The 22314-nt window shown below is 45.6% G+C and overlaps 1 protein-coding gene across 8 annotated transcripts in view; it reads right to left on the reverse strand.

Moving 5' to 3' along the window:
* The window catches only part of SGMS1 (sphingomyelin synthase 1), a 293110-nt gene that overhangs the window by 144848 nt on the left and 125948 nt on the right, over positions 1 to 22314 (reverse strand). For 6 of the 8 annotated variants that reach the window (XM_045439423.1, XM_045439430.1, XM_045439425.1 and 3 more), the window contains 2 exons: positions 8220 to 8262; positions 1933 to 2076 (listed from right to left, as the gene is read on the reverse strand). The gene's annotated coding sequence lies outside the window, so the exon portion shown is untranslated. The remainder of the gene's footprint in view (positions 1 to 1932; positions 2077 to 8219; positions 8263 to 22314) is intronic. The other 2 variants (XM_045439431.1, XM_045439432.1) reach the window with 1 other exon arrangement.

The following is a 22314-nucleotide window of genomic DNA, read 5'->3' on the forward strand; positions in this document are numbered from 1 at the left end:
GGTTGAGCGTCCGACTTCAGCCAGGTCACGATCTCGCGGTCCGTGAGTTCGAGCCCCGCGTCGGGCTCTGGGCTGATGGCTCGGAGCCTGGAGCCTGTTTCCGATTCTGTGTCTCCCTCTCTCTCTGCCCCTCCCCCGTTCATGCTCTGTCTCTCTCTGTCCCAAAAATAAATAAACGTTGGAAAAAAAAAAAATATTTCAGAAGCCCAAATACACAGATTTTCAAATCATGTAGCCCACTATTGAAAAAACAAAAAAAACCCACGTAGATTCCATTTATTCTTAAACAGACTCAAATTTAAGACTCACATCCTTCAGGACAACATCCCAGCTGTACACACTGATGTGACCACTCGGCCAACACTGAGCACCTGAACAGTCTACATTTTAAAGGATTTGGGTTGCAGAACAGCCTCTGTGAACTACAAGCCAGGACTTCTGGCAGAACAGCATCTCTCTCCTGTGTCATCTTCCCTAACTGTGTACCGGAAGGGTCCAGGTGACGGTGACACGATGCCACAGACACAACAGGGCTGCGTCAGGACGATGAAAGTCCACTCCCACCTCCTCTACTGGCCTCACGGTCAACTCTGAACTGACCTGTGAAGGCGTGAGAGCCTATGTTTCGAAAGGGACATGTTTAATAATGTCTCATACCAGGAATACATCCTCAAAAAAATTATGAAACAGTAACCGCTGAAAAACGTTAAACTTCACTCTGCTCCTTACATGTCGCAAACATAACTATAAACCAAGTAAGCGTGCCATGCGTTGGGAACAAGTAGCAAACGATGGTGGACAAAGGAGAGCGGACGATTTCCACAAGCATCAGGCTATTTGTCAAATCCTGCCTCAAGAAGGGGGATGGCATGGTACACTGTCTCCGCGTCGTGGAGTAGCAGACAGACAGACAGACAGACCGACTGCCAAATGTGGTTTCTGCCAGGTATGCGGTGGGAAACAGCCGGCCAGTTACTGAACCACTTGGAACCTCCGTATCCTCATCTGGAAAATGGGACTTGTTTAATATTCCCAGGACGGTGTGAGGACCAAAGATGTAAAATACCTGGTCCAGGCACATCTACTGTGTTCTACGTTGGTAGATTAAAAGAAAACCAAGGGTTGCCGGGGTGGCTCAGCCGGCTGAGCATTCGCCTCTCGATCTTGGCTCAGGGCACCGTCTCACAGTTTGTGAGATCGAGCCCCACGGTGGGCTTTGCGCTGACAGTGCCCAAAATAAAAACAAAATATTTCCACTACCGAAAATAAAAACAAAAACAAAGATCCCTGAAGGATCAAAGTGACACATGACGTGACGTGGGCTATTCCACAATAAAAGAGTGAGTGCGTCAAAAGCCACACAGCCACTGAAGGTCACAGGATATGAAATAATGGGTGACCCTGACCTTGACTATAAACATTACTGAAGAGATAAGAATTACAGGCAACAAGCAAGGAAATAAGGTAACCACTTAACAACATAACTGTGGGGGAGGAGGGTGTCAAAGCAGGTCAAAGTTCATGACCAACAGGGCATCAGTCAACTTGATGCAGCCACTACCCAATCAGATACAGCCTTGATGTCCTTCAGGGTAAGAGTAAAGCCAGTAAGTAAGAGCTGGTCCAAAGGACACTGAGCTTTGAAACTGGCTTCCGCGTTCCCACAATAAAAGGCAGGGAGGTCTCTGGCCAGAAATGTGTTATCACTTCCATCTGCCCGGAGTTGCATGTTGCCTTTATGGTCTTTCTTGTCCTTCGGGCAACAGGAAGGGCCCCAGTCAGAGCTGCTCAAGGAGGAGATCAGAGCAACATCCCCCTACTCAGTCAAGTTGCATTTGAGGCCAGAAGGTGAGTGAGGCCCTGCCCTAAGGACAGCCTCCCTTCCAGACACCAAGCACAGCAGGCCGGACCCCAACTCTGGCTGTGACGTACCTCCAACTGCTGCTGTTCTGCAGCTACTGACAGGCTCCTTGCAGTTACTCTCGGGTAGGCTTCCTCGGGCAGGGTCTTGTCTCTTCTTTCAGAACTCGCCCAACCAGACGCTTTCGTGCAACCCCCAAAATCTCAGTGATGTGCCTAGAATCAAGGAGCAACTTCAGCTTAACCACTTTGAAAATGGAACCCTAAGACTCTCGAGCTGAAAGACACCTTACAAATCCAGTTTACGTCACTATCAGTAAAAACATTAAAGTATTAGATCGGAAACAAAAAATTCACAACTGACCTTCCCTAAACTCCTACCCTCTTCTTACTCTTTTTTTAAAGCTTTTTTGTGCGTGCCATGAATATATATTATATTAAATCCCATCTTTTGTTTTTTTTAGTTTATTTATTTGGGGGAGAGGGGCAGAGAGAGAGGGAGAGAGTGGATCCCAAGCAGGCTCTGTGCTGTCAGTGCAGAGCCTGATGTGGGGCTCGAACTCACGAACCGCGAGATCATGACCTGAGCCGAAATCAAGAGTCAGACGCTTAACCAACTGAGCCACTCAGGCGCCATACTCCCCCCCCCCCCACCATCTTTTCTTAATTGAAAACTAAACTCTGCAACTCTTTATGTCATACACGCATCTCTCCTTTTATATATTTATCTACATTCTTTAATTGTCAACAAATAACTGATTTTCACAAATTAACTGCAGCAGCTTCGGGATGAAAACAAAGGGTAACTACTAAGTTACCCTCTTTACGGGTAGATTAAAAGGGGGCTCGTTGCTCTGAGGCCAAAACATGACTCTCATAAATGCCCCCTCTTCTGGGTTACACATGTGTAGCGGGGCTTTTGCATAACCAGGAAGCTGGAGATGTTTTGCATCTAACAAAGGACAAAGAGCATTCTTCATTCGGTCCCTCATTTACAGCCATTTGCACTTCCCCGTGAAAGGATGTGCAATCCAATGGCAGCCAGCAACACATTATCTTATTGTAATCGTATTTAATTTAATCAGTGGCATTCTATTTTTTTCTCTCTAAAACAATCTATTAAAAGTGGGTCCTCAACCCTTTGCAGGATCACATGAGCCCTGCATCACTGACCAGCTAATGAAAGCGAAGCCTATTCTAATACCAGTCAAATTTTCAAAAAGACCTTAAACTTTTTGAAGCCCATCCCTGGACCCGAGGATAAACATCCTAGGACCATGCAGCAAGCAGGGTAGCTGAAATCTTGAACTTCTCAACAGAATTAACTATGTGAGCAAACAGTTGCTGGAACAAAAGAAACCACTCTTAACAGCCCTGAGAACCTACTCACAGCAGGCGGTGCCCAGTCTAACCTCTCTTTATCCCGTCACGAAATAGTAAGAAATAGTGCTACACCTGTAAATAACCAAATGCGGATGGCTGCTGGGTTATGATGGCTTAAGTTCCGGTGTTTTTCACTTTACCGTGGTGCCAAAGCAATACACGTTCAGTAGAAACCATACTTTGAATTCTGCCCTCTGCCTGGTCTAGTGATGTGCGGTAGAATGCTCTTTCGGGTGCCAAGGTGGCATCGAGCCTCGGCACCCAGGCAGCCACGAGCTGCGAGGGGAACTTACAACCATTCTGTACCCACACAACCCTTCTGCTGTTCATTTTCAGTTCGACACTGAATAACTTACACGAGTTATTCAACACGTTCTTATAAAATAGGCTTTGTGCTAGAGGATTCTTCCCAGTTGTAGGCACACACGAGTGTTTTAAATAAGCACATTCAAGGCGGGCTGGACGAAGTTATGTTCAGTATGTTAGGCGTATCAAATGCATTTTCGACTTAACGATATTTTCAACTTACAATGGGTTTATCGTGATGCAACCCCCCCTGTAAGTCGAGGAACGTGCATACGGTCACAAAGAAAGGTGCTGTCACAAACTAACTAGAAAAACAAATAAAAATTAGGCTTGCCATTACCTCGGCTTACAGGTGTTCAATGGATGCATCCGAGTAAAATACATTTACATTAAAGAACATCGTCTCCTGATCATACCAACATATGGTGTATACACCTAAGAATAAATCAAGGATTTTCACCCCATAAGAAAACTATACCTCAGGAAATGGTATCATCTTACATTGGAGACCTCACGTTATGAACAAAAATCTGTTTATTCTGAATGTAAAAATGTTTGGGAAGATTATTTCAATTAATGCTAGCCTTAGACATTTTAACAAAAAGGAAACAAAGGAGAGTAGATTGAACCTTTTTTTTTCTTTTTTTTGGAGGTATAACCTAACAATAGCACTTATGAGATAACATTTTTTAAAAGTCTTTTAAATATCATTTCAAAAATCAATCTGGATTTGGGGAGTGATAGATGGCCAAGGGAATAGGGCCGTTTATCTCTGCTTCCCTCTAAATCCCCATTAAAATTACAGTAACGAGAGAAAAAAAAGAGAAAAATCCCGAAGGACAACGAGAACAGAAAAGAATATTGGAGCAGACAAGAGATGTGACTGCTGAGCAGAGCGGAGCAGGAAGCTCACTGCCCGGGCAGGAAACAAAAGCCCGCTGACCGCTCCCGAGAGGCTCAGGAACGAGGGCGGTGGTTCCTGGACAGGAGAGGGGAAGGGGTTAAAATGAGGGGCAGGGGAGAAGTCTGCATCAGGAGTAGTTAGACCCTTACTGGACACCATGAATATGGATTCAAGGCCTACACATAAGACCCGACACAATAAAACTCCTAGAAGAAAGCACCGGGGGGACGTGTCAGGACACTGGATTTGGCAATGATTAACTGTGTAGGACACCAAAAAGTGCAGGCAGCAAAAGCAAAAATAGACAAATGGGACAACGTGAAACCTAAAAACGCTGCGTGGCAAAGGAAACAATCAGGAAAAAGGCAGCCAATGAAAAGGAAGAAAATTATTTTCAAACTACGCATACCATAATGGGGTTAGTACACAGAGTATATTAAGAATTCCTACAAGTTAACCCCCAAAACAAATAACCCGATTAAAAAAAAAAAAAAAACAGGCCAAGAACTTGAACAGACATTTCTCCCGAAAAGATACAGAGATGGTGAACAAGAGTATAAAAGGATGCTCGGCATCGCTCAGCATCAGGGAAATGAAAATGAACACCCCCTGAGCTACCATCACACAGATGGCTGTCAGAATGGCTAAACCAACAACACGAGAAACAACAGGTGTTGGCGAGGATGTGCAGAGAAAGGAACCCTGTGCGCTGCTGGTGGGAGTGCAAACCGGCGCAGCCACCGTGGAAAGAGTACGGGAGTTCCTCCAAAAATTAAAAACACAACTACCGTATGATCCAGTAATTGCACTACTGGGTATTTGCCCCCAAATACAAAAACACTAGGTGGAAAGGATACATGCACTGCTATGTTTACAGCAGCATTATTTACAAGAGCCAAACTATGGAAGCAGCCCAAGTGTCCACTGACGGATGAATGGATAAAGAAGGTATGGGGTGTGTGTGTGTGTGTGTGTGTGTGTGTGTGTGTGTGTGTGATGGAATATTATTTAGCCGTGAAAAAGAATGCAATCTTGCCATTTGCAACAACATGGATGGAGGTGGAGAGTATAATGCTAAGCGAAACGGTCAGAGAAAGACAAATACCATGTGATTTCACTCATATGTAGAATTTAAGAAACTAAACAAGTGAACAAAGAAAAAGAGACGAACAAACACACTCTTCATTAACTACAGAGAACACACTGATGGTCACCAGAGGGGAGGTGGGTGGGGATGGGGGAAACAGGCAAAGGGGAGTAAGAGGACACTTATCACGATGAGCACTGAGTAACATACAGGAATGTTGACTCACCACATTGCACACCTGAAACTAATGTAACGCTGTGTGCTATTTACAGTTGAATTCAAAATGGGAAAAAAATTTTTAATAAAAAATAAATTAATTTTTTAAAAAAGGTATTTGCACACCCACGTTCACCACAGCACTATTCACAACAGCCAAGAGGTGGAGGCAACCTAAATGTCCATCAGCAGATGAATGGATAAAGACAAAGTGTGACAGACATAAAATGCTGTATTATTCAGTCTTAAAAAAATGAAGCAATCCTGTCACAGGTTATAACAGGAAAGGAATTGAGGACATCATGCTAAGATAAGGCTGTCACTCAAAGACAAATACTGGAAGGTTCCACCCGCATGAGGCATCTGGAGCCGTCAGACTCTTAGAAATAGGGAGAGGACGAGTGGCTGCCTGAGGCCTGGGCAGGGAGAAAAGGGGAACTGTACCAATGGGTACAAGGTTTCAGTTTTGCAAGATGAAAAAGTTCTAGAGGGCTGTTGCATAACAACGTCAATGTAGGTAACACTGTTGTACCACGTCCTTAAAAATGGTTAATATAGCAAATTTTGTGTTTTTTACCATAATAAAAAAAGTGGGGGGAGATAAACCTGGATGATCTAGGTGGGTCCAATGTAAACATAAGGGTGCTAAAATGCGACAGAGGGAGGCAGAAGAGGTCAGAGTAATGCAGTACGAGGTGTATTTGACCTGCTACTGCTCCTGTAAAGAGGCCCCCACCTGGAAGGGGGCCTCCAGAAGCGAGAAAATGCTCAGGAGCACATTCCCCTCTGGAGCCGCCAGGAAGGCCTGTAGACACCTTAACTGAGGCCCGGTGAGACCCATCAGACTTCTCACCTACAGAACTAAAAGGTAAAATAAATTTTGTTTTAAGCAAGCAAGCAAGCAAGAAGGAGGAAGGAAGGAAGGAAGGAAGGAAGGAAGGAAGGAAGGAAGAAGGAAGGAAGGAAGGAAGGAAGGAAGGAAGGAAGGAAGGAAGAAAGAAAGAAAGAAAGAGAGAGAGAGGGGGGTAATTAGAACCCCAGATCTTTTCCCCAGACAAACCGTCCCTAGTCCCATAAAACAGGAACAGCATTCTATTTTTTAAAATAAAATATTCAGAGACCAATAAAAATCAAGTGTGGAATCACAAACATGCTGGCAGAAATTAAAAGTCCAATAACCCTAAGAAAATCTCTCAGAAAGTAGAACAGAAACACAAAGAGACAGGAAATAGTTCAGGAAAAAAGAAAAGAAAAACATAAGAAAATAAGAGAATCAAACCACAGGGCCCAAATATCTAAAAAAAAAAGAAAGAAAGAGTAGAAAGGGAATTATCCAAGAAATAGTACAAGAAAATTGTTCAAACTGAAGGAAATAAGCCTCAGGATTGAAAGGACCGCTGACATCAAAAGATGCTACCACCTACGTCCCAGTTGGAAATTTCAGAGTTTGGGGGATAGAGAAAAGAGTCAAACATTTTCCAGAGAAATAAAACTGTTCACGCACAACCAACTGGGAAGCAGAACAGCCCGAGACGTTTCAACACAAATATCACGAAGCTCAGTCACAGGCAAATACAGTCATAATCAAGTAAACGTTAAATATTTATTTATCCACACACTGTAACGAGACGAGAGCCACAAAACGGAGACGGGTAAAGGGTTACACACGAGAGCTAAATCCTCAGCGGGATATGCACCTGTAGAAGTCTAAAATTTTAAAAGAAATCAATCAATGGCACTTCAAGCATACGGTGTGTTGTTTAGAAATAGCAAACGAGAGAATAAGGAGTAAAGGAGTTGAACAGGGGCAAAGGATAACGACAGTCTAAGAACAAGAGGGGTGGCTGTTACGATTATTATTCTAATTGTAAACAATGTGCATGTAATTACGTCAAGATAAATAAAATGGATGAATGAGTAGATGGAAGGAAGAAAGAAGGAAAGTGTATTTAACAGAGCAAAGCTACAAACTGTTACATAGTGGAGACCTCCGATGTTCATCGACACAGAAAAAACAGAACCAGCAACTGTCCTAACATCGGGCAAACAGTTACTTACAGCTTGGAGTAAACCTTCCAATTACAGCATCACACACAGGGATTCCAAATACACTGCACTGCAAACAAATAAATGGCGGCCTGTTCCGGATGCTTCAAAAACGTGACTTATGACAGAGACAGTGACAACAAATGTGTATGGAAAGAGTTGGAAGAAAGTTACTCTGAGGTAGGAAAAAAACATTAGTTCTACTGCTGTTTGATGTAAATATACAATTATTAAATATACACGTGTAACTAAATTAATTAAATGGTACAAATATGCATTTGACTATTACCTCTATACACCCAAAACATTCCTTCTATGTCAGGTTGACCACAAAAATAGTTTTTTGAGTTCTTCTCGGTGGGAAAACATGGGAAATATAAACCAAGCAGAAAAGGGACACATTAAAAATCCATTTACCTGAACCATGTTGGTATTTTTCTGCATCAGTCTTCCTTCCAATCTAGGAGAAAATAAGAAGCGAATTAAAAGGCATCCTTTGCGTACTAAACCGCTTAGAAGAAAAACCGCCTCAAATCCAGGGTAACTACTGCTCACTTCTTGTTCTCTGTCCATAGCACAACTCGTTCTTCCCCACTTCCCAGCTAATTTCTGGCTGTCACAGAATACAGAGCGAACTTCATCAGGCAAAGCCTGATAGAAGGAAGCACGTAAACCCCAAAGCTAATGCAAGTCTGTACCCCAAGCGCACCCAGTGGTACAGCTGGAGTCGTAAAATCAGACACTTTTTATAAACTGTCTCTTCTCTCGTCAGGCAGATAATTGCTCATTGGTGATACGGAGAAGGATAAACACACAAAAAAGAACACCGTTCAAACTAGGAGAATTACGACTTTAGAGTAAAAGGGTGGCAACGCGTTTAAATGTTCGTCTTCACTAAGTGCGACCACCAGCAGGCTGAGCGGAACGTGTGTACAGGTCGTGTACAAATCAATTGTACGCGAACGAATAGCTGATAAGTAGCCTTCCACCCACATACCCTTAAAGCCTCAGACTCGCTTCCTCATTTCATTTCATTGAAGACTTTCTCCACTAAAAATGAAGTATCACCCTTCCAATTCATATGTGAATTATGGTACCCAGAAAGAGGGAAAAGTTACCTTTGTAAGAAACTAACATTTGCATCAAGACGATGCATGCGTGCAGAAAAGCACAGAAATCCTGAGTTGCTCACTTAATTCAGCTAAAGCAAACACACGTGCGGCCACCACTCTCAAGGTCACCGCAGCCCTGACTTCAAATACCACATGTTAGTTTCACCTGTGGGACAAAGGACTCTTATCCAGGCATCTGTCTGGGAATCCACAAATCCCTGTACCTGGACCAAAATAAAATGCTTTAGGAAGAGAGACAAGTAGTCACTGACTACAAGGAGATATTATCTCAGAAAGATGGTGACAGGTCTAAGGATGGTGTTCTGGCTGCCTGGATGGTTGTCTGAGGTCAACTTCCAACTCCCCAGAGACTGTAGGGCAGAGAAGTTGTTTTATGATATAAATAGAAAGGGAAGGGCCTTCCCCTTTGTCCAAGACAAATGTCCTGCTGGGGGTGACATGAGGAAAAGGGACGGGGGCGGGGGGAGTTTGGACCTCCTTTTCTTTTTTAATGTTTAATTATTTTTGAGAGAGATACAGAGAGCGAGCGGAGGAGCGGCAGAGAGAGAGAGGGAGACACAGAATCCAAAGCAGGCTCCAGGCTCCGAGCTGTCAGCACAGAGCCTGATGTGGGGCTTGAACTCACGAACTGTGAGATCATGACCTGAGCCAGAATCGGACACTTTACCAACTGAGACACCCAGGCGCCCTGGGACCTCCTTTTATAGCTGCAAAGACACCTATAAAAATACAGGTAACAGCTTCTAGTTTGTGCTAGAAGCTAGACTAAGGTACTGATGCAGATCTCATTTGATCTTCCAATTGCTATGAAGCCTGCAGACAGAGGAGGGCACCGGGTCTCAGGGCGGGTAAGTGTGATACCCCAAGCTACACACTTAGGTGAAGCCAGACTCTTCCTCTTCACAGCTTCTGTGGAGGGCCAGAGACACCAAAAACCAAAAGGAAAATGTTCCCAGAAAAGAGGCCATTCTAACTAGATACGGAATATATTGCGAGGCCCCTGCTCATGAATCATTTAAAGGAAAAGAATCGAGTAACTCGGGGTCCCCAGAAGTCTTCTGAAGTACCAGGAGACTGAATAGTTCCGTCACTCGCAAAGGAGGCCCACTTATCTTCCTGTATCTCAAAGGAGACGTTTCGAAAGAAACCCGTACACTTCACGAGGGGTAATGTTCTGTCGTGTTAATTTCTTTCATGCGCTGCGGGCTTTTCCCACTGCAGCAGGGGCATCAAAAGAACATGATGTCCGCCAGAAAAAGTCATAGACGCAGAGACAAACTGCCACGAGACAATTATCGAGGATACAATGATAATGCCGCCTTCAAATGACATGCCCTACCTGCATGAATATTTAATTCGATCACAAGTACTTTCAAAAAGCAGGGAACACGACTCAAAACCACAACTGCCTGTTCTGCTACTTGAAGAGGGAGAGGAAATAAAATATCCAAAAAGACTGAATAGAAGACTATACGTGAGGGACTCACCAAAAGGCATGTCACTAAAAAAGCCTTCCTGCATCCTCACTGGTAAATGCAAAATAACGTCAATGACAGTAACTACGACTGTCAGACGTGACGTGCAAATTAATTTGATGCCTTTGCATTTAATCCAATGAGAACCCTGCAAAGGGGGGAGGCTTGAGGATCCCCGGCGGATCAGAGGCAGACACTGGGCCCAGAGCGATTATGTAACTTGTCCAAGGTTGCAAACCTGTCCAAGGTCACGCTGTGAGGAAGTAGGAAAAGGTTCCCGCCAAGACTACGGAACACCAAAGACACAGGATGGGCCTGGCTCTGTGATGAAAGCGCCCAACCTGCTTTTCCATTCCAAAATCATTTCATGATCCTTTCACAAGTTCCCGGTTTCAAATTGCTTTTGATTCGTCCTGAGTAAAGGGTATTGGCACGCTTTCCTCCTGGTAGATGGGCTAATGTGTTGATGGCGAGTGGCTTGAGGACAGAAACAAAAATAGATGTGGATGGACTCTTTGTAGAGAGGAGAGAATGGTGAAAGCGGCTGAGAGCTCTCTGGGGACTGGCAGACATGGGATCTGGCACGGGGAGTACTCAGCAAACGCTGAAGGTCTGATTCCACAACAGACACCTGCTGGTTAGAAACTAAGGGGGGAGTTCCTTCTGGGACTCGTGTCCCAGGGAAGTGTGCTCACCTTGCACAGTCAAGCATCCAGGGGAAGAAATTATCCAAATTACACGGATAAGGCCGTGGTGGCTCTACACGTTCAGTTGAGACCGAGTACGGTTAAGACAGGAACCTTCGCAGACATTAGCCCGGTGACATACAGACAGATAATGGGAGGAGAGAGGACAGAAGGAGGTATCCTTGCCTTATGCGCAGTAATTCTGTGCAGCAACGCTCAGCCTGCTAAGGGTTTAGTGTTTACTATTGCTGACTTCCTCTCGAGAAAAACCACAGTGGAGCTGTGGGCTCGAAGGGTACAAAGGAACGAGCGTAAGAGGCAAGGCTGAGAAAGGAAAAGATTCAAGTTCGTGAAACCCAGCAAGGCATGAACGCCCACTGTACAAGTTTGTATTTGAAGAGCCAATCCTTCCAGAGTTTACTATTTCCTCCTTGATCGGGGGGGGGGGGGGGGGGGCAGCCTGACAGATTGTGAGGGGGAGGCGGCCCCATAGGACAACAGTGCTGAGATCGGCTGCCACTGTCCCCCACGGACGCAAGACACAGACACCACAGCGGGCACGCTTGGCTGTGGGCAACTCGGTCCCAAACTCTGTAATTACATACGATTCAGTTGTTTTTCTTCTAGGAGGGGAAGATGATGCGTGATTAGACACGAATGATATGGAGAGACCATAAGACCACCAGATTAACTTAGTTATATTTTTCCGTTTTTATTACATTTTTCTGTGAAAATTACACTTCATTAGAACAGTAAGAACCACTGAAATTTTTCTCATTCTCACTCATGAACAACAAATGCACATGAGACCTTAGTTTGAGACTACAAAACCCGAAGTACAGAGTTAGTACCTTCTTCCTAGCATCTAAGTCTCAACAAACACAGTTTAATTGAACAGTTTCTTTCTGTCCTCTGCTTGGAGAAGAGGCTTTGCGGTCTCTCATGGGGGAGGGATTCAAGGGCGGGTTGCCGGGCCCCAGGCACCGCGTCAAGTTCACGGTGACCAGACGGTGCGACGTGCCCCTGCGGACACCACAGGCGTCCTTCTGCTGGCGGCTGGCATCACCCTCTTCGCCAGAGAGAACAACGCAGGATTACACCCCGGGAAAGCCTTCATCTGCCCCCTCGCTGCACAGCATCCCCACCGTTTCCAGATTTAAAGACTTCGCACCAAGGGCGAACTGAATGCCTGCTCCCAGCCCCTCGTCCTCCACCCCTGCTTCAACATGAAGGACATCATGAGTCTCTTGGGAAGTCCCAGCTCCTTCTCTGAGCTGCTCGCCGGGGTGTAAAAGAAAACACAAACTATAAAAAAAAAAAAAAAAAAAAAAATCACCCATTCACTACCCTGCCTCTCAGAAGGCTTTGCTCATCCCTCTCTTCTAGAAGGGGCATTTAAATAGAGGAATTTGGAGGAACAGGTTCATCTGGAAGGAAAGGACAGGTTTACACACTGCAGCCCACTAAAATGTGGGCGCAGAAGGAGAGCATTTGGGGGGGGGCAAACATTTTCAGAGAAATACAAGGTACTAGTCATTCCCAAAGGTGATAAAGAGCGAAAGCAACTGTACTCCCCGCAGCGGTGACAGAAGTGAACGGTGACCACCTAGAGGCTAATCCCCGAAGACCTGAGTGTGACCTCATACCCGCCACCGCCCCTCTCCCCTTCCCCAAAGAGGTGGCCAGTGCCTCCCGCAGAAGGAGGAGGAAAGAAAAGGTACTTCGTCCCTTCATTCAGCAAGCGCTTACTGCCAGGGACCACACAGATGCGCGAGCGGCTTCTCGGAAGGAGCTCATAGTCCAGCCAGAAGGAAAACCCAAACCAGTACTGACATTCGTGGGTGGTCAGCGAGACCAAGGAGGTAAATAACATCAACGAACCCAAGCGCTTCCCCACCGCGGGCCAGGCGCCTTTCCTGGACATTTTATGGATCTCATTTTAATCCCGGAAACCAGCCGTCCGCCTGGCCAATGTCTTGTCCTTTTTTACCAATGGGAACGAGGGCATAAGGGACCCAGAAAAGGGTCCTGCAAACAAAAGTATCTCTTTATTCTAATTAAATCTTCAGATACCCTGGCCCCCTCTCCAGATATAAAATCTATCCCTGTTTTCCCTTTAGAAGGCTGCCCAGCAGAGTGTCAGGCACCTACGACTTGTGCCGGGACATTCACAATTGGAAGAACCTTCTATCATCACAGGTCCTGTTATCCACGGCCCTGCCCACAGTGCCCGCCCTGCTTTACCGGAGCGGGGTCCGGTTGTTACTAAAACTCTACCCACGTTTGTGCCAATATAACCTTCCTCAGATGTTCTTAACTGCAGCTCCCTAGGGTGCCTGGGTGGCTCAGTCGGTTGAGTGTCTTTGGCTCTGGTCATGATCTCACGGTTCCTGAGTTCAAGCCCCATGTCGGGCTCTCTGCTGACAGCTGGGAGCCTGGAGCCTGCTTCGGGTTCTGTGTCTCCCTCTCTCTCTCTCTGTCCTTCCCCTGCGCTCTCTCTCTCTCTCTCTCTCTCTTAAAAATAAGTAAACATTTAAAAAAATAAGGTGTGCTTGGGTAGCTCATTCGGTTAAATGTCTGACTTCAGCTCAGGTCATGATGTCACGGTTCGTGGGTTCGAGCCCTGCGTTGGGCTCTGTGCCGACAGCTCGGAGCCTGGAGCCTGCTTCGGATTCTGGGTCTCCGTCTCGCTGCCCCTCCCTTGGTTGTACGCTCTCTCTCTCTGTGTGCCAAATATAAACATTAAAAATAATAATGCTAATAGTTACGGCTCCCTGCAGGCAAGAGCCACACTTTCTCTGTGCTCCTCCCGCTCTCGGTACCCAGGGCAGACTTGGGTGATCAATCATCCACAAGATCCCACCATGTCTTCCCCTACCCATTCCATCAAATCAGACTCCTCCGATCAGTTCGCCCACCTCTACTCTCCACGCTTAGTCATCGTTTTCAAAACTGGAGTCTTACCCACCGTCAGAAGCTTTATTCGTCGTGAGCTGTGTGATCCTGTGGGTCTCTAAGGTCCTTCCCTCCCCGGCTCCCCTCACCGTCCATCATGCCCGTCGCTGGGCTTCGAAAGAACAACGGAAATAAACGTGTTTACAATAAGAGAGGAATTTTCCACATGGCCTTTTACTTACCAAAAACATTTTCTCAAAATACCACATGCGCACCCAATAAATTCTGGATTGAGACTTACTTTCACCTCACGCTGTCTTATAATTTACCTTTCATTAAAGCCATCTTTACACAGTCTTATGTCACTACCAAAATATGGCTTAATTACAGAAGGATCAAAAGCTATAACCCTTTTTTATTTTTTTTAATGTTTATTTATTTTGAGAGGGAGAGATCTCATGGGAGAGGGACAGAGAGAGAGAGGGGGGGGGGGGGGAGAGAGAGAATCCCAAGCAGGCTCCACGCTGTCAATGCAGAGCCAGACTCGGGGGCTCAATCCCACAAACCATGAAGAGTCTGACACTCAACAGACTGAGCCACCCAGGCGCCCAGAAGCTGTAATCCTTTCTTACAACCTAAGGGATGTCTCATCTACTGTAGTCCCAAGTAGCGTCCGTTTGAAACACTATCTCCCCAACCAGTCAGAAGGTCTCCTAAGCTTCGGTTACGTCATACTGAGATAGGGAAACCCAAGGGCCCCCTAAAAATCGCTTTCTGCTCCTTCCCCTGCTTACATTCCTGCCAGGATCGGCACCCCGACGTCACACACGCTGCACGGTGCAAACAGTGTGTGTCCTCTCCCTGTAAGGGACACGGAGTCAATGACTGCTCTACAATAGATAACGTCCCAGGAAGGACCAGGAGAGAAGCCATCACAGGGCAATTCCAGACCACGGAGCCGGACGTCCGTCCCCACGCGGGGACCCTGGCTCCGAGGAGTAACACGCGGGCCCTCGCCTTTGTTCTGACCAGTTCCTGGATGCCACACCCCAAACAAAGACGAGACCCCTGCTCCTTCCGGAGTCTCCCAGGGGCTCCGTCTACACCGTCAGGAAACCCCTCTCACTCCCTCCAGGCTCCAGGATGATTTCCGTCCTCATCCTGCACATCACGGATCCCCCGGGGCTGGTCCCGCGGGACGCTCTGGGTCCTCGGAAGGCCCCCCAGCATCCGCATCCCAAACACAGGGCACGCACGCCAGCAGCCCCATAGATGTTCCTTAAAAATTAATCCAAATGCCTTGCCTTTTGAACCCTGTTTCCTTTTAGATATTGCGAAGAATAAATATTTAGTGAAAATTCAAGGACCTCAGAACAATGAGAACTTTCTGACTTCCTTTTTACGTACTCTGAAGTCACATTAGGGCTTCCAGAGAAAACTCAGCGTGAAATGGCAACCCAAACTACCACAACACACACTGCCAGTCACCAAGGCGGTCTTTCCCGTCCTAAAAGAGGAAAAATTTACTAAATACGAATAGAAGACGGCCCCAAAAGACATCCCAAATTCACTCCGACAGAGAAACAGATGAAATTCTTAAACCCAGTTCCAAGGCGCATCACTGGACACGCTCCTGGCCCCAAACCTACCGCTTTGCTCACACCTGACGCGAGCGGACACACGTCAGCGGGCCCGCCCAGCCCCTCCTACTTCCGGGGGCTCCGCCACGTGACCCAGGCGCAGACACACAGCCGCCGCGGATTGGGCCTGCAGGAACACCTGATCGGAAGGCAGCCATTCACAGGCTGGCCAAGAACCTACGAGGACGGGGCCAGCCAATCGGATTCTCCACCTCAAAATCGGGACTCCGGAAGCCCTAGGGGAAGCTGCCTGCCGCCGTCGGGGTGAGAGGGCCCCGGAGAGTCAGGGCCAGCGACCGGGGGGCCCAGTCCGCCGTGGGAAGTGGGAGCGGAACCTGGGCCATTTCCTAACCCGGACTCTGGGGGAGCTGCGCCTACATTCCCCCCTCCGGGTACCTTCCCTGAGGCAGCCCCACCCGGTTTTCCCCAAGAGGGAACCCCGGACAGCAACCTAGGTGAACCTTTATGTGGGGACCTACCATGTACACCTGTGGGTGAAGGATAACCACCTTATTAGTTTTTTAAGTTTACTTATTTTGAGAGGCCAAGAGAGCACAAGTGGGGGCGGGGGGGGGGGGGGGGGGGGGTGGTGCACAGAGAGAGAGAAGGAGAGAATCCGAAGCAGGTCGCACACCTTCAGTGCAGGGCCAGACCCGGGGCTTGATCCCATCACCCCTGAGATCATGACCTGAACTGAAATTGGGTCGGATGTTTAACCGACTGAGCCACCCAGGCGTCCCTAAGCCACCCTCTAGATTGAACAGCTCACATCACTTAGCAAGAAGTCGGGGGCCACGTTCTCCAGGAAGTGCGGCTTCCTCTCTCCTCTGGACCCAAGGTTTCCTCAGCTAGAAAATGAGGCCAGTTCACGGGAGGGGCTCTGCATTCCTGTCTGCGCGTGCGCCCTGCGCACAGGTGGCACCTGGCCATCACCACACCCCTTTCAGACTAAGGATGACTCCTCATGAGGCATCTGGGGCAATGACGGAAATGCTCTCGATTACCTGAGCTGTCAAACGATGGATTCTCATCCGATTACATACGTAACTTTTTCTATAAAAGTTCCTAAAATGTGCCACTTTCCAGGCTGCCCCATTTTGGCTGTGTGTACAAAGAGTATTGGAATTTCTCCTGCCTCTCATGTTTGCAGTTGCTCTGTTTTTCATTTACAATGCACAGTGCTACGATGCCCCAGCTCTCCCTTAAACAATCTAAGAAGCACGGGGAGCGTCCTATTTGCTCAGTCATTAGACAAAATATTTAGATGAGAAATAGTGCTACCTTAACCATATTTTCAGTATCCCACTTGGGTGGGGTAGGGGTGGGGGTACCTGGTAACAAAACCAGACACGGTAAATCCAAATACCTGTCTCATATATTCTTGTCACACAGGTCTTAACAAATTAGAAGAGCGTTTGTCTCAGGGTCTAAAACTGTAAGCATTCAAGCAATGAAACTGCTCAAAAAGTATTTTTTGATGTCAGAAAGGGGGGCCTGGGTGGCTCAGTCGATTAAGCATTTGACTCTTGGTTTCGGCTCAGGTCATGATCTCATGGTTCCTGAGATTGAGCCGTGCGTTGAGCCGCATGCTGGGCTCTGCACTGACAGTGTGGGGCCGGCTTGGGATCCTCTCTCTCTCTCCCTCTCCCCGTCTCTCTCTCTCTCTCTCTCTTTCTCAAAATGAATAAACTGTTTTAAAAATGTCAGAAAAACTATTCAAGACTTTGAAAGGAGCAAAACAAATCCCATTGTGCCCCTTCAATGGCACGCCAGACATCACCCAGTGGGCCTGCCGAGGGCCATCCAAGTCAACAGGGCACAAACCTTTGACCGACTCTATTTCACAACTCTGTGAACTGTGAGTAGTTCCGGATAATCTGACCTAGAGCAATGCACATAAGGTCTGATTTCGGCCTGGGAGAAAAGATAACCCCAAACGGTACACTGTACTGTTTTTCTAACTAGTTTTGTTATCCATTAATAAAATCACTTCAGTAATTCCTTTTTTCCAGTTTCTCAAATTTTCTTTTAATTCCCTCCTGCGTTAAATAAAACCAATGACATATGTTCGTTTACTATCTACATGAAACACATTTTTAGCCTTTTGGAAATTATTCTTCAGCAGTGACGATCCATTTTAGAAAATCGCTCCATTATAAACCTCTAGAAAAGTATTCACAGCAACTGGTAACAATACAACCCACTAGGCTATGAATTAACTGGTCCATGCAATTTGGGAGCCAGATCCTCACAATTCATAGTGATACAGGTGGTAACATACAAACGTCAAGGCCATGACAGCAGCGTCATTCCCGGTACATCAGTATGTGACAACTGACGCAGAGCCTGGAACTCCAGTTACATAGATGCAGACCATGAATGCTCTTCTAAGAGAGATGATGTAAACAAAATCCAAGTAAATGCATATAGCAAGCAGGTAGGGTGGGTGTGTGTGTGTGTGTGTGTGCGCGCGCGCGCGCGCAAAACCATAGCTAAAAATAGAGCTGTGCAATGAAGACAAGTAGAACACATAACCTAGGAGGTGAAGCAACCCCATTTATTCAGGAAAAAAGTCGTAATCTTGGTTCTAATCTGTTGCCCTTGTGCTTACATTTTCTGAGCGAAAGAGCTACACACCTAACTTAGCAAAGCAAGGCACATACGTGTAGGCAGGAGTTTTTAAATTCTCAGAACCTTTCAACTTCCCAAAACAGGGGTCTGGGGTTCTCTACCCATCACTTCGTATGACTTCTTTAAATGAGAACTACAGACATCAAGCGGAAAACAGGGCCAAATGTTTCTACTTTATAGAAACAGTGAGAAGAAGGTTAATTCTACCACTCATTTTTCTAAATACCACTCAACTTTCTAAACCAAAAATCAAGTTTCTCAATATAAATTAACCTGATGCATGAAAATACATTACACTAAGTATTTACACAGTAGAAATCACAAAGATTCCTGCAAGTAACAAGTCTCCCTACTAAGACTTAAAACAGGAATTTATTTATGTAATTTACGCCATGTGATTTAAACACACTTTTCAAGGTGACCACAACGTGTTCAGGAAACCATTTAAAGTTACTGCACACGAAAACCCGGCCCTGTGGGCACTGCATCCTTAGGTTTCGAGAACTCAGAAGGTTCATGTTACTCCCAGATCTATACCGACCAGGTACCGACTCAGGTACCCCCCTGACCGGGAAGATCTCCTCCTTCTCTTCAGTGCCTACCCTTCCCTTCCAGGATGCATCTGCCTAGCTCTCCACTACCCGGATGTCAGTGGAATCCCACTAAAAACCCTTCTGTGGAGGCAATGACCTTTGTCTCCCTGCTCCAGAATTTCTTGGAACCTTGAAAACGCTAATGAATACAGGGATTCTCCAAGACAAGGCTACCGTAACACACCATCTCTGGTTTCTCCGAACTCCACCATCTCTGGTTTCTCCGAACTCCAAAGACTACATCCCGCAATCCATATCCTAGTGACAATGATTCACTTAGCTTGGCTCTTGAGTTTCTTCCACCGAGTGTCTGTATTCCTCAGCCAAGAGCCAGGTGTCCATCCAGGCCAGCCACGTACAGAGACGGCGGGGGTCTCACCCCCCAAGGGTAACCTGAGCACCTGTGGAGCCACTCCACCTGCTCACTGCCCTGATGTCTTAAGTTTGTATCATTTAGGGGCGCCTGGGTGGCCCAGTCAGCTAAGCGTCTGACTTCGGCTCCGGTCACGATCTCACGGTTCGTGGGTTCGGGCCCCGCGTCTGGCTCTGTGCTGACAGCTCAGAGCCTCGAGCCTGCTTCAGGTTCTGTGTCTCCCTCTCTCTCTCTGCCCCCTCCCCTGCTTGCACTCTGTCTCTCTCTGTCTCTCAAAAATAAACAAACATTTAAAAAAAAATTTAAGTTTATATCATTCAAGTCCTAACAACCAGAGGCTACAAAGCATCATCTTCCTTAGGAGGTCCAGGTTAAAACAAAAATCTTCAAATGGCTCAGTTATCAAACAACATAATGAGACTTTGCTGCCCAGATAAAAGAAAAGTGATTTTTCTGGGTTGAATTTTTCCTCTTTTAGTAAGTGAAAATCTCTCTGTAATATATTACAGTTTTTCTAACTCTCCCCGTTTGAAAAAATACTAGATGTACTTAGAATGATATGAGAAAATAAAAGTATGCACAGACAAGAAAAATGGCCAATAATCTTAGTCCTCCATCAGAAGCACTTAACCACTTTGAAATTTTTATTTCCAATTCTTTTGCAGGAGGACAGGAATATTTGTTTAGTCCACTAATGTGTATATATAGTGTGAAATAAAAGTTTTTTACCTTTCTGTATAATTCTTGTATATTTCTTGCATATTTTTGTACATTTTATATACTTTATATATATTATGTACTTATCCCATAATTTCATTCATTTATATTAGAAGTATAGGATGAAATGCTCAGTTTCATAATCATTTTTCACGTCGTAACACATAAACATGTTTTCCACTATTAAAATATTCAACATCTTTGCGCTCCCCCCCCCCCCCATTTGGAGAGATGGTCAATTCACTGCTTTGTGGAGAATTAAGAGTTTTCCCCCAACTTCTAATAACATTTGTTTTTTAAACTTTATTTATTTATTTGAAAGAGAGCAGGAGATGGGGGCAGAGGGAAAGAGAGTGAGAATCTTAAGTAGGCAACCTGCCCACTGCAGAGCCCAACACAGGGCTGGCTGGATCCTATGACCCTGGGATCATGACCTGAGCTGAAATCAAGAGCTGGCACGCAACCTACTAAGCCACCCAGGAGCCCCCACATTTATTTTCTTGTAACAGTTACTCATATTTTGGAAAACATGGTTGGTTTTACCAAATGCAGGACATGTATGCATACCATTTTGTAACTTGTTTTCATTCACACTGTATCCTAAACACCTTTAAATATACTTGTTGGGTTATTTCTTGATTTTTTTTTTAACAAAACCCCTCCCCCCCAGCCAAATTTCACATGATCTTTGTGAGTCAAGGTCATCATTAAGAATATCTTTATGGCACAAAAACAGACACATAGACCAATGGAATAGAATAGAAACCCCAGAACTAGACCCACAAACGTATGGCCAACTCATCTTTGACAAAGCAGGAAAGAACATCCAATGGAAAAAAGACAGCCTCTTGAACAAATGGTGCTGGGAGAACTGGACAGCAACATGCAGAAGGTTGAAACTAGACCACTTTCTCACACCATTCACAAAAATAAACTCAAAATGGATAAAGGACCTGAATGTGAGACAGGAAACCATCAAAACCTTAGAGGAGAAAGCAGGAAAAGACCTCTCTGACCTCAGCCGTAGCAATCTCTTACTCGACACATCCCCAAAGGCAAGGGAATTAAAAGCAAAAGTGAATTACTGGGACCTTATGAAGATAAAAAGCTTCTGCACAGCCAAGGAAACAACCAACAAAACTAAAAGGCAACCAACGGAATGGGAAAAGATATTTGCAAATGACATATCGGACAAAGGGCTAGTATCCAAAATCTATAAAGAGCTCACCAAACTCCACACCCAAAAAACAAATAACCCAGTGAAGAAATGGGCAGAAAACATGAATAGACACTTCTCTAAAGAAGACATCCGGATGGCCAACAGGCACATGAAAAGATGTTCAGCATTGCTCCTTATCAGGGAAATACAAATCAAAACCACACTCAGGTATCACCTCACGCCAGTCAGAGTGGCCAAAATGAACAAATCAGGAGACTATAGATGCTGGAGAGGATGTGGAGACACGGGAACCCTCTTGCACTGTTGGTGGGAATGCAAATTGGTGCAGCCGCTCTGGAAAGCAGTGTGGAGGTTCCTCAGAAAATTAAAAATAGACCTACCCTATGACCCAGCAATAGCACTGCTAGGAATTTATCCAAGGGATACAGGAGTACTGATGCATAGGGGCACTTGTACCCCAATGTTCATAGCAGCACTCTCAACAATAGCCAAATTATGGAAAGAGCCTAAATGTCCATCAACTGATGAATGGATAAAGAAATTGTGGTTTATATACACAATGGAATACTACGTGGCAATGAGAAAAAATGAAATATGGCCTTTTGTAGCAACGTGGATGGAACTGGAGAGTGTGATGCTAAGTGAAATAAGCCATACAGAGAAAGACAGATACCATATGGTTTCACTCTTATGTGGATCCTGAGAAACTTAACAGGAACCCATGGGGGAGGGGGAGGAAAAAAGAAAAAAGAAAAAAAAAAAAAGAGATTAGAGTGGGAGAGAGCCAAAACATAAGAGACTGTTAAAAACTGAGAACAAACTGAGGGTTGATGGGGGGTGGGAGGGAGGAGAGGGTGGGTGATGGGTATTGAGGAGGGCACCTTTTTGGGATGAGCACTGGGTGTTTGTATGGAAACCAATTTGACAATAAATTTCATATAATTAAAAAAAAAAAAAAAAGAATATCTTTAGCCATAATATGTCACCGCTACAGGTACAAATAAATACGCACGCATATCAGGATGAACAACCCCAAGAGACGCCCTAAACCTATTGTTTTGTTGATTTTTTAAGCATTCTCTAATACCAAGCTTTTTAATCAGCAGTCTTTCCCTTATGAAAGCAAGACAGACATAAAACAGCTCTCAGTTGAACTGCCTGCGAAGGGAGTTAGTGATTCAAACACTCC

This window comes from Leopardus geoffroyi, chromosome D2, assembly GCF_018350155.1.
Source record: "Leopardus geoffroyi isolate Oge1 chromosome D2, O.geoffroyi_Oge1_pat1.0, whole genome shotgun sequence".
Taxonomy (NCBI): Eukaryota; Metazoa; Chordata; class Mammalia; order Carnivora; family Felidae; genus Leopardus; species Leopardus geoffroyi.